Source organism: Dipodomys merriami, unplaced genomic scaffold (genome assembly GCF_024711535.1).
Source record: "Dipodomys merriami isolate MVZ:Mamm:240054 unplaced genomic scaffold, mDipMer1.0.p SCAF_1, whole genome shotgun sequence".
Taxonomy (NCBI): Eukaryota; Metazoa; Chordata; class Mammalia; order Rodentia; family Heteromyidae; genus Dipodomys; species Dipodomys merriami.
Genome location: NW_027202270.1, coordinates 73,144,391 through 73,158,609, shown reverse-complemented (window position 1 = coordinate 73,158,609; position 14,219 = coordinate 73,144,391).

Below are 14,219 nucleotides of genomic sequence, written 5' to 3'. Positions count from 1 at the left end.
GCACGCACACACACACACACACACACACACACACACACACACACACACACACACACACACTATATATATATATATATATATGTATATAAAATATATATAAAATCATGCATATAATATAATCACATATATAAAATATGTAAAACCTTATATATAAGCATATATGTAGCATAGATAGCCATATATGTATATAACATATGTATATATCTCTATATATGTATTAGAGAGCTTTCAAGAATTTGTGTTGAGAGATAATAACAGGTGGATTGAGAGCTAAAATTCAAAGCCCTAAGTAAATGAAATATATCTAATGTCATGGAAAGTGTGACTGCTACTGAAATTGTCACAACTAGAATATATTAACAGCTCTAGAAAGGATTATACAAAGACTACTGTATGAATATCAGGAGACTTATGTCAGTCTAACTAACTAATTTAATCTATTTCAGGTTCCATGAAGAGCCAAAGAGATCTTATAAGCTCATTACCCTAAACATCTGTTCTGAGCTTTTGGCCATTTGAGAGACTCCAAGAACAAAACTTTTGATATTTTTATCCAGTGATATTGCTTACGTAAACATGAAGCGTTGGAATTAGCATATTACTTTTAATGGAATTGACATAGTCCAAGACGAATGAGAGTTATATTTGTCACAATCCTAATTGAACCATGAGGGTGGATAGATAAGTTTAAGTTCTCCTAACACTTAAGTTTAGAAGAAATGATATGCTTAATAGAGAACAAAATTTCTAAGAGGATAATAGTGACACTATGAAAGGGAAAAACTGTCATGGATATTTAGAGCCTGTCACAGATTGGGATAGAATTTACCATGACAGGAGACTAGGAAAAACAAAGGTTTATTAGGATACTAGTACAAGAGAGATACAAAGGCAGCTAGCCTACAGTGCAGACATCTGGTGCTGTTGTTTTTGCTGCTGCTGCTGTTGCATTGCTCCTATACCGATATGGGATTGAGAACAGGATTTTATGGGATAGGTGGGCATTTGGTTGATTGGCTATCTCCTTTTGTGGACCTAATTGACTAGCTGTCTCTTTTGTAGAACTTGGTTTAAAGTCTATGGGCACAGGAACAACTTGGCTTTAATAATTGCATTTCTTCTGGCCTATTTCTTGGGCTTGACTTGTTTCCTTATTCCAGCGGTCTCATTTTATGCTTGGCTCAGGTCCTGAATATTTCTGTCAACCATATTTCCTAAAATGGTGGCCTCATCCAGAAGAATATAGTTAGAAATTTTAAAAATGGATTTAAAAAATAAATGGAGAGACAGTTTTTTGTTAGCATATCTAGTAAATAGAAGGTCGTATTTGTTATCTACTGGTCAATTGCTTAGATAATGATGTTTGAACTTCTCTATCTCTTTCCTTCAATTTTTATTTTTCTCACATTTTTATCTACTTTCTCTTTGAATTTGCCTCGTTCTTCTTTGCTACTGATATGATTGTATCACATAACAAGAATAAAGGCTATCAATGTTTCTATACTAATATACTTATAGTAGATAACATCAATGATGTAAATATTTTCTTTCCAACAGATATCTATCAAATCATGTAGTAGGACCTAACTCTCAGAGCAATCAATTTGCAGAGAGGTAACAAGTATCATAATTAACTAGGTGATAGAAATCATGTGTCTATCGTTGTAATCATGATTAAATCTAAGACATTTTCAGTTTTCAAGAATAAAAAAGAAGGACAGGAAATACTCCAGTGGCTAGAAATGATTGGGGTAGAAAAATACAGCAAATGTCTATTTCTGATATTGATTTCCAATGTTCCCATATTTCTGGTCAGTAAGTATAAGTCTGTTTACTCTCATAACTATTCATTTAGATGGCCAGGTGAATGTTGGTGAATATTAACTTTGAATAAAGCTAATACTCTCTCCCTATCCCCTACACCAGTTAGGATTCTTGCTCAAGGGAATTCAAATTGAGTTTCAAGAAATCATTTGAAACAACACAGATGTTTACGGCATTAGTTCCATCCTGGGACAGGTTTTAGGCCTGTCTAGATGTTTCTCTTTAGATCCGTCCACCAGAGACAAAGGCCTGCTCTGTGTTCCTTTATCTCCTTTGAAACAGTTATACTGCAGCAAAGTTTCATTTCAATTGATCTGATTCCCCTATCTTTCTTAGTATAGTAAAATTCAGCAGCTAGAGAAAGTAATACATTTTCTGCTTGGCAGTAATGATTATAAGGTTGTTAACAACTGCTTTCTTATCTTGAACTTGCCGATTGTAGAAGTACCTGCAGGCTCCCTCTTCTTTATCTCTCATAGTAGCATAATCACATGAAGAATACTTAGGAATTTTGAATATAAATGTGTTTTTTTTTTTTTAGCAAGGGGTTTGGAATCTTCTTTTGATATCTATGTAATAGCAATTATGTGATATGTTCCTATTGTAGAGTTAGTTCAAGTGGGAAAAATAAGCTTGAATATAAGTTTAGCTATCAAGCTTACTTTGATAAATGAGGTATATTTACATACCTGCAAATGAAGGAGAAGGTGACACTGTTCAAAAAGGAATATATTCATTGCCTGACTTGGATAATTGTGACCCCTCTGTATATTACCTTTACAATAAAAATTTTAAAAAGTAAATATAAAAATAAAACAATGGGTATTTTGAACTTGGACTTCATAAAGAAATGCTTGGCTTAGAAATCTACCTTTTCAGTTCCATGATTTTTCACTTCACTTGTTTGTGTGGGTAAGTCTTCATATAAATGGGAGATAAACTAAGAATGGGAAAAGGGTTGTTTGGATTGTCCGCTTAATTATTTTTGTTTGAGTGCTTTGAAACTACATTTACGTATTGTGAAAGGCATGAAATATTTCCTTTTTTACTTTTCAACTTAAATTTGGCAAGAATTAAGAGACATACATAGTGGGGCTGGATGGAAAAGAACTTGTATTTATCTATAAGTTGTTTATTGAAAAATCAAGGTATTTCCTAGAAATTTGAGTAGGCAATGCCTAAAGTAGGTAGTGACTTTAATATTACTTTTCATTAATGTAAAATGAGAGCATGAGAGCAGCACCATTTAACTCACCTCAGAGGAAAGAAAAATATTTTATGCTTTAGAACAAATATATATCCAGACTGACAGAGATGCCTGTGTTTCTCATCCATTCTTAATGCTTTAATAAGAAAATTCTGGAGCTTCTATGAAAACAAACAATACAGGACTCAGAAGCTCCCAGTATGTGTTTAAAGGTACTTAGCTCTTGGAATATTGCAGATTGAACAGCCAATTCAGATATATGGTATGTAATATGCATGGGTTAGATTCTGTGTACTGAGTTTTAAGAGTTTTATCTTTTTATCTTTTGACATTAACAGGACAATTATGGTCTCCTTTTTTTTCTAGATGACATATTTTCCATGGGTCTAAAATCTCCTCTACTTGCTTTCCGCTCCAAATTCTACTTCCTGGGGAACCTTTTTTTTTTTAATGCCAGTGTTTTGTAAATTCTTATCAGTATCCCATTAATTGCTATTTCATTCTGTTTTAGATTATATAATTTTCAACATGCAATTGGTTTTTGGTAAATAGTGCAGAAAAATGTATGTATAAACCCAAATTGAAAGCCAAGTACAGGTATCTCTGTAATGGGAAATTTTGATTCTAGGACTTATTTAATTCATTTTTCTCTCAGAAATTCTTCCTTGCTGGCTGGCTTCATTGTGCTATCTGTCTTTGTATCATCTTATGAAATTAATATTAGCTTCCTTATTTCTGATAAAACTCCTAAATTTATCCAGAACAAAATGAAGGAATAAATACTTTCTATGCAAATCTAAAAAAACTTGTTCTTTTATCTGGCCAGTCCTCTGCGATCAATGTGTCTCATGGATTTAAGAGAATAATTTTAAATCAATTTCTCTATAAGGGGTCCTTACTAAGAAGGCTGTAAGCCACTGTTCACACATTATGATTATTGTAATGCTACCACAACTTTTTCTTTTAAAAATATTACTACTTACTGCATTTTGTTGTATTGTTCATGAACCTGGAGGCTACTTGGGAATGGGTTGAATGCATGGAAAACAAGAAACCAGCATATTCAGCACATAATAATAATGAAGGAAAGGCAAATACTGAAAAATTGTTCTTTTTATGTATTATTTTGCTTTCCCCTGAAACACACGTGCTCACATTCACAAATAGGTTGTTCCTGCTTTTCAAATAGGCACAAACCTGTGCTGTTTCAAAGGAAATGCATAGTAAACTCCTTCCCCGACACCCCCACTCCCTAAAAGTGCATGTAGTAAACACACTCAATTCACACAGTTATGATTCATGGGAAATGTTAATCATACTCATGGAGCATACTAACTCACCTTTGCAAGTTATTCTTTTTTTAAAATAGATTGTTACATTTGGTTCATTTGGTTTATGTGCATGTATAAAGTATCTATACTATTAAAAAAGTAGATAAAATTCACCATTTTTCTTTTTAAAACTTAAATAAATTACACATATTTATAATGTATGTGTTTTGATATGCATGTACATGTGGGTTGGCTAAATCAAGACAACTTATGCATTGTCTCATGTAATTTTTGAGAGATGAAACATTTATGATGAAAAAGTTATGCTAAGTTGAAAGTTTCAAGTACACAATGTATTCCTCTTAGCTACTCAATTTCATACAAAATAAAATAAATCTTTTTGAGGGCTGGGAAGGTGGCTCAGTGGTAGAGTGCTTGCCTTGCATGCATGAGGCCCTGGGTTCAATTCCTCAGCACCACATAAACAGAAAAAGCCAGAAGTGGCGCTGTGGCTCAAGTGGTAGAGTGCTCTCCTTGAGCTGAAGAGCTGAGGGACAGTGCCCAGGCCCAGAGTTCAGGTGCACGACCGGCAAAAAAAAAAAAAAAAAAAAAAAAAAAAAAAAAAAAGCATGAAAATAAATCTTTTTGAATTTATTTTTCCTGAGAAATGCATATTTATGTCCTTTAATTTTTTTATATCTTCCCCCACCAAATTTCTAGTGACTACTATCTATTTTTTATTTCTATAAATCCAACTTTTTAGATACCACATAAAAGTGAGATAGATCATGCAGTTCTACAATGCCTGGCTTATTTCATTTAGCTAATTCATCAATATTGTCCCAAATTTTTACAGTATCTGAGTGTTGTTCATTTTTCTTTATCCACTTATCCATGGACATACTTTACCTCTTATGAACTAGCTGTAATGAAATAGGTGTGCAGATGCCTTTTCAATATACTTATTTTATATCATTTTCATTTATGCACAAAAGTAAAATTTGGGGATCACATAATACTTGCATTTTCAATTCTTAAAGATCCTTTGTATCATTTTTTCTAATAGCTCCACTAATTTTCATTCCCTTCAACAATGTTCAAGGGTTTTCTTTCCTACATATCCTTATCAACATGTTATTATTTATAATTTTATAATAGACATTCTAACAGATAATGTGGTGATATCTGTTGAATTTGTGATTTTTTTCCCCTCATGATTAATGATGTTGCCCATTTTTGTTATATTTATTAGTACATATTATTTAATTTATTTTTATTTTTAATAAGCAGTAAGGGGCAAATATTCATATTTGTCCTTTCATGCTTTCTTTTGGGAAAAAAGTCTTTAGAGTTCCTTTACATATTTTAATATTCATTTGTTTTATTACTACCAAGTTGTTTAAATTGTTTAAATGATTTTCATTGCTAACCTTTTATTAGATGTACGGTTTGTAAATGTTCTTTCCCATTTCATAGCTTCTCTTTCACTCTATTGATCAGTGTTTTGCTGTTCAGAAAGCTAGTAGTCTGAGGCACTCTTAACGATCTAGTATTGCTTTTGTTTCTGTGATTTTTGGATAGTATTAAAATATCATAAAATGTTTCTCATATTTTCATCTGGTGTTTACTGAGTTTAACTCCTTTCTTTTGCATGTCAGTATGCAGTTCTCCTAACATTATTTACTAAGATACTAGCTTTTCTGACCATATGTTCTTGGGACCTTTGTTGAAAATTAGTTCACCATAAATAAATGGGTGTTTGTCTGTGCTTCTTATTCAAGGCTAACACTCTAACATTTTGAGCCACAGCTCCACTTGGAGTTTTCTGGTGGCTAATTGGAGATAAGAGTGTCATGGGCTTTCTTGCTCAGGCTGGGTTTGAACCACAATCCTTAGATTTCAGCCTTCTGAGTAATTAAGATTACAGGGTTGAGCCACCTGTGCCTGACTGTTTTCCCCCCTGCTTTATTGAGTTAAGCTTAATTTCATCATTGGATAGTCAGAATATAAATTATTGATATAATGAGTAGATAATCCTTTCTATAAAACAAGAAACGTTTATGATGAAGAATGTATAGAATTGAAACATATAAAATGATACATTTCTTTGAATCTCATTAATTCCTAATTTAATTCATTAATATTTAAACACAAATGCATATTTACTGATATATCCAAGACACATTGCTTAGGAGCATGAATATAGTGCTGGTGAAATCAAGGTCCCAATTACAGCAAACACAAAATCTAGTCAGTTTTAATTATAAAGCATGACTTAGGAGCCATGATGAAAAGAAATACAGTGTGAAATGGATGCTAGGGGAAAGAAGAAAGATGGTTTATTTTCATGGCTAAATGAGGAAAGAGATTTTGAAGAAAATTAGTTGGTCTTGTTTGAAAGAGATACGGGAGAATGATAAAAGTGGTGATAATTATAAAATATGTATTTATAAACTGACATTTTGAATGGTAACCCTTTTGCATAAATATTTAAAAATATAATTAAAAATAAATTGCCAGGTACATTCAAGTATAGCAATTAAAATATTTTTATAACCCATGGAATTTTATATATTTTAGGCATTGTTATCTGAGTGTTTATCCATGTTATCAATTTTTAAATAAAATTTAACACCCCAAACCTAATATGTTATTTTCTGATGAAAATATGCCTCAAAACATTTGTTTTACTCATTTTTTCTTGCATTTTTAAATTTTTAATTTTAATTTTTTTTTTACAGAACATTACCAAAACTGGAGAAATAAAAACAAACGTGCCATCTAAAGGAATCATGATACACAATTAACACATTATGGCTTACCATGTGGGGTGTATGCTTTCTGGGGTGAAAGCCAACTGACAAAACCCCAGAGATGATTAATGTGGCTCACCTGTAACTCCCAACCAGCAATTTCTCATAGCACCAGTAAGCAAGTCTGCTGACTCTTAGGAATTAACAAAGTGAGTAATAAATCACAGTAGTAATTAAAATTCCCCTTCTTATATTCAACCTTACATCCTATTGTCTGGAAAGAATTTAGGATCAAAAAGAGTTATAAAGAAACTCACAAGAAGAATTGTAATGTGCTGCTTTTATTATTTTTCCAGTACCTTTTCATTTTTTTTTCTGAAGACTATGATGTTGGCATAGAATGGCATACAATAATGTTGGATGTAGAACGGTCAAGAGAATATTGTACCACTAGCTGTATAAATATTTCACTTTAATATTGGAAAATAAAACTAATATTAACTCTTGAGTGTAAGATATTGTTTTCTATCTGAGCCTAGAGTTCACTTATGGGATACATACACACTGATGGGAATACAGCACTGATGGGAATGTTTTTCCAGGGTGGATGTGCTTCATATTTGTTGTAATATTAGCAGAGTAACAATGCTGTGAACATCTCCCTCTTCTTTTTTGTCTCCTCCCTGATTTTACCTATCACCACTGTAATTCTTGAAATTATATACTTCTCCATCAACAGATTATTTGACCCATTTCTTTTATTTGAGCACAGAATTACCTTGAAGACATTTCTTTGCTATGGAGGATTAGTGAAGTTTCTATTTTTCTATGTCTATTGCATTCACTTATGCCATCTAATACTCATCTTTTTGCAAAACCACAAAGAATTCTTTGTGGGTACAGACAGTGTAGAAGGAAAAGGAAAACCAAGAGGTGTTGCTTAGTGGTAGAATGCTGATCTAACACACACATGAAGGTCTGAATTCAACCCACAATATCAACCAAAACAATAACAACAACAACAACCAAATAGAAGGAAGCAGCGTTATAAAGGGCACAAGATGAAAACCAGAGAAGTATGGGCTATATCAATGCTCAAAAGAAGTTTAATGCTCATTTGTCATGAAACTGAAGGGTAAGGCTGCTGGCTCAGAACTTTGCTGTTGTTCTTTATCATTGTGCCCTTTTATTGGTCTAAACCTATGAAGGGTGCCAGAATACCTCTAGTAAAAAGGTATTCTGCCTAGCCCTGGAGAAAGGTAGTTCTTGCAAGACATATTTCATCATTTGTTTTCTTATAGCTCCTCTATATTTACCATCTTATCACCTTCCCACAAAAGAATAAGGAGAAAATTAAGGGAATCCTCTCTTCACTCCAGTCTCCTTTAAAAATTGTGAAAAGATCAAATAATGAATGAGAACTTTTTTTTCTTTTTTAGCTACTGAAGAAAAGCACTGTATTTATAGAAAGTACCCTGTCATGAGTTTCCCCCCAACCATCCTACAAAATGTGCTGTACCACATAAAACCGCCAAGAATTTAGTAAAGTGTTATTTCTGTATACCTCCTCAGGAATATTTTTAGATACTTCGAGCTTTTTGCTCCTTTTGTCTTTCTTTACTAATTTGTCTAATTCAAATCCCTGTATTTAAAATTCTAATTATAAGAAATTCATGAATTTATAGTTTCATATCTGGGCTGATTAAGTATTTTCATATTTAAAAATAATTACTTAAATAATTATTTAAAATAGGGAAACAATAGGACAATGGATAAATATTGGAAATCAAACTTTATTATGCAAATATTTTCACAGAGATTTGAAGCAAATGCTAGGTACTATACACACACACACACTCATACACACACACACACACATATACAACAGTAAATATATACCCATATGTATATAGTACATATTAGAGTATGTATGCATGTGCACATGTACACACTTATACCACATAATATACACACATATATATATATGTGTGTATGTGTATATATGTATATACATATGTTTAAGTATATATAGTGTATATATATATGTGTGTGTATATATATACATATATATATATATATCTTATACAGCTGGAAATAGCCAATTTTAAGGTCTATGAACTTTTCTGTGTTAAATAAATTCTCAAAAATTCATCAGAACATCTTATACCTGTTCATTTCAGATTCTAAAAGGAAGTTCCATGCCTGAGATGTCATGAAGAAAACTACCTCTGGGACTGTTTTGCTTGTCTAATTGATGCAAACATTTGGCTTTCGGGGGTACCATGGTGCCAGTATAGCCACTGGAAAAGGTAATTTGTTAAATGGCTCTCAGTGCTGTGTTAATTTGTCTCGCACCAAGAGGTTTTGCTCTCAGAACATAGCACATACTGTTCCCCTGGCTGATGAGGACTGGGCCTGGAGAGGTAATGAAGCATAGTGAATTAGCCTGCTTAGGGCATAATATGGAGGAGGAAGAGGATCAAAAGAAGTCTTGGACATGTTCCTATTTAGTGTTAATTATTCTTAGTGGATACTACTTCTTTTTTATGTTTCATTTTACTGTAGAAATACTATACAGAGGGGTTACAGTTACATGAGAAAGTAATGAGTACATTTCCTATCGAGCATTGTTACCTCCTCCTCTGTTTTTCCCCTACCATCCCCGCCATCCCCACATCCCCAACTCCCCCTGCCCCAAGTTGGAAAGTTCATTTTAAACATAGTTTCTTGTACATCTCACTGTTACAATGGGTCAACCTGAATCCTTATTTTAGCATTTTGTTATCTCCTTCCTTCTTTCCAAATTAGAAAAATGTATACACAAGCTATAGGACACCGGAATCAAATACAATGAAAAAGGGTTATACAGTGGGGGAAGAACATAACAAAAGAAACCAAAGAAATAACATAGTACATTTTAAATACGTTAAAAACAATAGCAAGCAAGAAAAAACAGTTGTGTCCCTATGTTGGGGTTCATTATACTTAACATCATCTTATATGGTCACATATACATAGCTTTTGACATTTTCTGCCTGTCCTAGACTTATATTAGTTATTGCAAATAAGGGAAACGATGGGACCTATGTTTCTTTAGGCCTGGCTTACTTCACTTAATATAACCTTTTCCAAATCTTTCCATTTCCTAAAAATGGGGAGATGTCATTCTTTCTGATGGAGGCATAGAATTCTATTTCATACATACATATATATATATATATATTATATACACATATATAATATATATGTCACATTTTCTTGATCCATTCATACACTGAGGGTCATCTTGGTTGGCTCCATATCTTAGCTATGGTAAATAATGCATAGTTGTGTTGGTAGTTTTAGTATGTCTTTGTTTGTGATCTTTTGGGTAAATGCCCAAAAGTGGGATTGCTGGGTCATAGGGGAGCTCGATGTGGAGTCTTTTTAGGAACCTCCATACTGCTTTCCAAAGTGGTTGAACAAATTTACACTCCCACCAACAATGCAGTAAGGTTTCCTTTTGGCCACATCCCCTCCAGCACCTGTTGTTATTAGATTTCTTGATTATAGCCATTCTAACTGGGGTGAGGTAGAATCTCAATATTGTTTTGATTGGCATTTCTTTTATGGCTAGAGAAGCTGAGTATTTCTTCATCTGTCTCTTGGCTATTCTTAAGTCCTATTCAGAGACATCTCTCTAAGTTTTTAGCCCACTTATAAATCAGGCAGTTGGTTCTTTGAGGATTTATTGTAGAGAAATTTTGTTTTTTGAATTCTAAATATATTTTAGATATGAGACCCTTGTCTGTTGTATGGCTAGTGAAGACCTTCTCCCACTCCATAGGCTTTCTATGGATCTTGGTAGCTATGTTTTGCCATGTAGAAACTCTGCAGTTTCATGCAATCCTATTTGCCCAAACTTTCTTTGGTTTGTTGTGTTTCTGGGTCTCCATTAAGAAAATTTTGGCCTGTACCAAGGAGCCCTAGAGTTTCTCCTGTTCCTTCCTGTAATGTTTTCAGGGTGTTTGCTTTGACTTTGAGGTCTTTGATCTATTTGGAGTTGATTCTGGTTCAGGGTGATATATAAGGGTCTAGCTTTAGTTTTCTACAGATGATTAACCAATTTTGCCAGCACCATTTACTGAACAGGCTGTCTTTCTTCATTCTATTTTTTTTTAGCTCCCTTATCAAAGATTAGGTGGCTATAGGTCTGTGGGTTCATTTCTGGGTCTTCAGTTCTATTCCATTGGTCCTGAGGTCTCTTCCTGTGCCAGTACCAAGCTGTTTTGATTACTATGGCTTTGTTGTAGTGTTTGAAATTTGGTATTGATATTCCTCCAGCACTGTTCTGTTGGATATTACTTCTGAGTTGATATATATCTATTTCACTATCTAATTTAGAAACTTTAGCAAGGATTTATTCATGTTTATAAACTTAACAGGACCTTTCAACATCTAGGAAATAATTTATTTTACTAGCTCATATTATTCATTAATATTTGTTATACATAATTATAATAATAGTTCTATTATTAGTTGAATAAATATATACTATTCCTTAGTAAAACCTTTTTAAAGAAATCTAGTATGAAATCTAATATGATATGTAAGTCCCCAGTTGATAAAAGTTTTTTTTGGGGGGGGGGTCTGGTCGTGGGGCCTGAACTCTGGGCCTGGGCGCTGTCCCTCAGCTCTTCAGCTCAAGGCTAGCACTCTACCACTTGAGCCACAGCGCCACTTCCGGCTTTTTTACTTTTTGCTTATGTGGTGCTGAGGAATCGAACCCAGGGCCTCAGGCATGCAAGGCAAGCGCTCTACCACTGAGCCACCTCCCCAGCCCTGATACAAGTTTTTAGACTTTTTCTAATTGCTTCAAATTTATCATTTTTATTTTGTAGATAAACAGAAGTTCACAGAAATTTTAATTGGCAGGTCTATAAATTGTGTTTTAATTGGACACCCAATGTTATTATTTTTTATTATTTTAGGTAGTTGTACAAAGAAGTTCCCATTCTACAAAACAATATATGAGTACAAAATGTCTGACAACATTGTCACCCATCTGACACTCAATGTTATTTCTACCTTGCAAATCTCTATTCTTCCCCCAACATTTGAATTAGCATCAATTGGTTGTAGAGGAGGATTTTATTTTGAAATGTGTATGTATATACATATATATATATATATATATATACACACACACATATATGTATACACACATATACATACACATAGGCATATATATACATGAATACATATAGAATGTTTCTTAATCAGACTCACATTTTTCCCTTTACAAATCAATCTCAATATTTCATTGTTCCATGTTCACCCAGGACATATCTATTTTGAAAGTTAAACAAAAAAAAAGATCTATTCTATACTCACTGATACTTAGCAACAATTTTCTGAATTACTGTGAGCAGGGTCTTTTCAATGTTGGTTGGCATCACATAAGAAATTATATATGCAGAGGAGTTGATGAACAATTTAATTAAGAGTGACTTGTTTATTCTGAACCCGTTCAATTTATTCACAGGATATATGACAATAGGAAAGTCCTTAAGCTCCTCTGCATTTCAATTTATGTGCATTTCAGTAATTGTGTTTACTGTATTTCAGTAAATGTGTTAGTTTATACCTTCAAGTAGCAAAGCTTTGAGAGTACCAGCCCTAAGCTGAGCCCTATGCTATATGCTAAATTTAAAACCAGAAGTAAAGCATGATATGCTAAACATATTGAAAATCTGACTGGAGATAGTACATTAGATGAACTGTAACTTCAGATTTTATACTTCTACAGTCTAGTAGACTTCAAAGTACCCCCAACATATGTTATTCATCATGGATAGACCAGACAGACAGTGCAGAATTTACAGTTGGACTGGAGGCATTGCCACCAACAGAAAATCCTGGTATACACAAAAAACTACTTGGCATTAGAATCTTTTTCATGTGCAAATCATATCTACTTTATCATGGAGCTGATACAGGAAAGAAGGCTCTGAAAACATTGAAAATATGCTGGGCAATGGGATTCGAATGAACAGAGAAAAGGAGTCTCTTTGGCAGAGCAACAAGCTGACAGACCTTTTAAGTTGGTTTTCATCATGAAATGCTCTGGCATTGTTTTTGTCTTGCAGTGTAGCAGTGTTTGGAGTTAGGAACAAGACTTTCCTCAAAACCTCAGAACTGAGCACCAGCTTGTTTGTTTTCTCTCCTTCCATCTTTCTCTATAAAGGCTTCCTGATGCTTCCATGTAACCTGCACAGAATGTGGCACTCTCTCTTTGCAGAGAGAGAGAGAGAGAGAGAGAGAGAGAGAGAGAGAGAGAGAGAGAGAGAGAGAGAGAGAGAGAGAGAGAGAGAGAGAGAGAGAGAGAGAGAGAGAGAGAGAGAGAGAGAGATCAGGATTTGAAGAATGCAAAGTTTGTTTTCATAAAGCAAAGGGAAGAAAGACAACATCTATTGATCTACCTATGCATGTGTGTATCACTACAATTAAAACAAAGATATATTTCATGGGAGTGGATATTCAGGAACAAAGAACTACGAGAACATGTTGCTGGACTCTGTGATATTTTCTTTGCCAGACATGTGCTGGCTAATTTGCCCTTGAGTGCAAAATGTACTAGATTGACCATAGATTATCTTTCTACCACTGGCATGTATAATTTGATGTTACCAATGCAATATGGATATGAAAAATCTAATAATTTCAAAAACTTGGCCAGTGAAAGCCCATGCATTTTTAGGACAAAGACTTAATATTTTACATGTGAGTACCATCCTATCAGTCTCATCAACACTGAAATACATATATTTAACAATGTTTTCTCCAAATAAACCTGTATGAGGATCATTAGCCATTATTTCCAAACTGATGAATCATTCACCAGAAAGAAAATTATACGCATAAACATGTGTAATCAATCATTTTACCTTGAGCATAACCTTCGCAGAAGAGTATTTTCACTGATATGCTGGTAGAGAACTTGAACACAACTTCAGAAAGGGAGTTTTTCTTCTTTGTCCTTTCCACAGAGGTGACTGACTTACATGCCACAGTATGAAACCAGAATATTAGAGTCTAAATGGATCCAAAGTATCTGCTTAATATTCATGTGAGAGAAATAAAACCAGTGTCTACTTAAAAGTATAAATATAGTAGAAAAAAGAA